This window comes from Tarenaya hassleriana, unplaced genomic scaffold (genome assembly GCF_000463585.1).
Source record: "Tarenaya hassleriana unplaced genomic scaffold, ASM46358v1 Cleome60, whole genome shotgun sequence".
NCBI lineage: Eukaryota > Viridiplantae > Streptophyta > Magnoliopsida > Brassicales > Cleomaceae > Tarenaya > Tarenaya hassleriana.
In genome coordinates this window covers 412,527-416,832 of record NW_010968506.1, presented here as the reverse complement: position 1 = coordinate 416,832, position 4,306 = coordinate 412,527, and positions in this window count along the sequence as shown.

The following is a 4,306-nucleotide window of genomic DNA, read 5'->3' as shown; positions in this document are numbered from 1 at the left end:
TTATTTCGGTTACACAAGTCATAGGCGATCTCTAGCATGACACTATGACTACCTATCTCGAATAGAGTTTGTTCGTGATCTTACGAACGCCAGTGATGATTCCGGCTGGTGATCCTTTTGTATCGCGATATCATATGTCGAACATAAGGCATGGACAAGCCACCTTATCTGATTCGACTGCTTTCTCGTTCACTGAGTTCGACTGTCTGAAATAGACGACGTTCGTCTATAGTGCGGCCACACATTTCTACAGTCTCGCTCACACGAGGGGCCCATCGATATCTCTCTCTTTTACGAGAGGTACAAATCCCGTCTTGACTATCTACAATCCAGTACATGATTCGTTTCGTACCTGATACACGCCTTTATAGTTCTCCTGTTATGCAGAACGTTTGACGTATTCAAAGCACGCAACTCCTCATGTTGGATTCCGTAGATATCTCAGGTCTTAGGATCCAATCATGGAACCGCCATATGAGATTCAAGTCATGACGCTAGTCCATGTGACAATCTCATGCGGGTCAATCCAGTATTCCGTTCTCCAACGAATACCTATGACTGTGATCGTATCCAATACTTATGATCATTTCTATGATCATCAATCACACATCATACTAGTCTTATTATGTCGTTATTCCCAGAACGACACAAGACTAGAGAGTTTAGTATCATTCATAATGATACATGGATTTCATAACAGATCTAGTATGCAAGAACATGTAATGAATCAAATACTCTCATAAAACCATAGGAAGTATCAATACATCGAATGTATCTAAATAAAGCTCATGAACAGTACATCATAGAGTACTAAACCAACAGTCTCCTATTGGCTTAACAAAATAATAAGCTGTTAATGAAACATCACGCATCACGACAACTGGATCTGTACCATTCCCAGAAGCGAATGCTACAGAAAACAAGTCATTCACTGAAGCAAATGCTACAGAAAAAACATCATTCCCTGGAGCGAATGTTATGTCTTATAATGGCCGAGGACGTGGTTATTTTCGAGGTAGAGGCCGATGCCGAGGTCGAAGACGCGGTCGTGGTGCTAGCCGAAGTTGGATCAAAGGAGGTGGTAAAGGAAACTCATCCCAAAACTATAATTTAAACAGTAATAAAGGAGAAGTGCATGACCATCCAAATAAGAGGCTGAAAGAAAGTACATGCTACCGGTGTGGAATGACGGAACATTGGTCGCGTACTTGCCGCACAGCTAAACACCTGGTGGAACTTTATTAGAAGTCAATTAAAGAAACAAAAGGGAAAGACATGGAGACCAATCATGTCATGAGTGATTATGATGATGATGCTAGTGGTGCTAAAGACTTTGCACACATGGACATTGCTGATGATTTTGCTCATCCTGAAGATGGAGCCGGTTATGAATAAAAACTATATAAATATTTGCATACTTCATATAATCAATATTATCTGCATATGCATTTTCATAATTTCATGATATGTTGTTGTGCTTTGTATCACTATTTTTACTTCATAAGTTAGTAATGCTATTATGTATTATTAATATATCTATTCTTTAATGATTGTCATGTTGTTTTGTTCTTAGAAAAAGAATATGGCTAATTCTGTGGATATCATATTGAAACTATGAATGAGAATGACAATGATTATTTATATATCACCTTAATCAATTCGGGATAAAAGTATATATTGGAAAAACTATCCATTCTATCATCGAGATTATATTATACTAATATCAATGTGATTGAATCACATGTCATAGTAAACCAGAAGTTTACTAATACGTTCAAAGTTTGGCATGATCGATTGGGTCACCCGGTGCATTACGATGAGAAAAATCATCGAAAACTTTTATGGTCATCCATTGAAAAACCAGAAGATTTTTCAATCGGGTGAGATTTCTTGTGATGCATGTTCCATAGAAAAATTAATAATTATACCATCACAAGTCAAAATCGGGCATGAATTTTTGGAAAGTATATATTGAATACATTCGTCATCCATTATACGATATCTTGAGCCATAAACTGGAGATATTTTTAAGGCTCATTTTGCTGATTATCATTTTAATGAAATTGAATCCCACCATTAGGGGGAAAAATTATAGAATGGTGGAAAATAGAAATGATCATAATTGATGTACACCATCATTATCCCATTTGATCTCCCAGCAAAACAACGAAAACTAAAAGTTCAAAGGATTATACATTTGCAAAATGTTGCAAATCAGTTACCTGATACATTTGCAGATAGAACTAGGGTAATAAGATATTATATAGATGCTGCAAATGTTCCTACTCGGATTGAAATTCCGAAAGAACAAATGAAAGAAAATTCGACAAACGATTCCAAAATATGCCTGAAGCGTGGATGAACTATTGGTTCTAAAGACAGATCCCCGAAAGAGCAAAGGGTCCAAGAAAATAAAATGCTCAATTCGGAGGAACGCGTTCCCAATCAAAAAAATGAAGTACCTTGTGATGATGGTACAAATCCAGATAATAGAAATCGTGAGATAATTAATTATATCAGTAATGGTACATTATATCAGTAATGGTACATTATGGAATCGAAAAGAAATCAAAGACATTGATGATATATCCTCTTATAATATATCAAAGGAAATTGATGAAAAATGAGGATACAGAACCCAGATCTATTTCGAAATGTCAAAAGAGACCAGATTGGAATAAATGGAGAGACGCAATACAAGCTGAATTAGATTCGCCTAATAAGCGAAAGGTATTTGGACATATTGTTATTAAAACCGAAAGAAGTTTCTCATGTTGGATGTAAATATGTATTTGTGCGGAAAAGAAATGAGCACAATGAAATTATAAGATATAAAGCTCGTCTTGTAGCACAAGGATTTTCCCAAAGACCAGGAGTAGACTACGAGAAAACTTATTCTCCTGTTATGGATGGTATTATATTTCGATACCTAATTAGTCTTGCAGTTTTAAAGAATTTGGAAATGCGTCTCATGGATGTTGTTACTTCTTATTTATATGGGTCACTTGACACGAGTATCTATATGAAAGTCCCTGAAGGATTTAAAATGCCCGAAACATTGAAAGCAAAACCACGAGAGTTATGTATGTCAAGTTACAACGATCATTGTATGAGCTAAACCAATTAGGACGTATGCGGTATAAACATCTAAGTGAGTATTTATTGAAAAATGGATATACAAGTGATCATATATCACCATGTGTATTTATCCAAAAGATGATTTAAATATTATTGGAACTCCCTGTGAAATCCAAGATGCATCCACTTATTTAAATGGAGAATTTGAAATGAAAGATTTTGGACAAACCAAATATTGTCTTGAGTTATAGATAGAACTTTTGAAAGATAGAATCTTTTTACATAAATCTAATTATACAAAACGGGTACTAAGACGATTCAATATGGATACGACAAATCCACTAAGTACCCCGATGGTTAATAGAACATTGGACATTGAAAAGGATCCATTTCGTCTTCGCGAAGATAATGAAGAGATACTTGGTCCTGAAGTACCGTATCTAAGTACAATAGGAGCTCTTATATATCTTGAAAATTGTACTAGACTGGATATATCATTCGTTACCAATTTATTAGCAAGAATTAGTTCTACCCTAATACAAAGACATTGGAATGAGGTTAAACATATATTTTGTTATCTTAATGGATCTATTGATCTTGGATTGTTTTACCCTAAAAACACAAAACAAGAAATTATTGGTTTTGCAGATCAGGTTATTTATCAGACTCACATCAAGGTAGGTCACAATCAGGTTACATCTTCACAGTCAATGGAACTGCGTTAGCCTGACGTTCTGAAAACAAAAGAGCATACTCTAGTTGCTACTTCAGCTAATCATACCAAGGTCATCACGTTACATGAGGCGAGCCGAGAATCAGTGTGGTTGAGATCATTATCTCAACATATTCAAAAGGCTAGTGGAATACCTATCGACACGACGCCAACAATATTGTTTGAAGACAATGTTGTGTGCGTTGCACAGACCAAGAAAGGATTCATCAAAAGTGATAGAACAAAACATATTCCCAAAAGGCTAGTGGAATACCTATCGACACGACGCCAACAATATTGTTTGAAGACAATGTTGTGTGCGTTGCACAGACCAAGAAAGGATTCATCAAAAGTGATAGAACAAAACATATTCCCCCGAAGTTCTTCGCATACACCCAGGAGCTTGAAAGGAATAAGGAGATTGAAGTCAGATATATACGATCATGTGACAATGCAACAGATCTATTCACTAAGGCTCTTCTGACAATGGTGTTCAAGAAGCATGTACATAATATT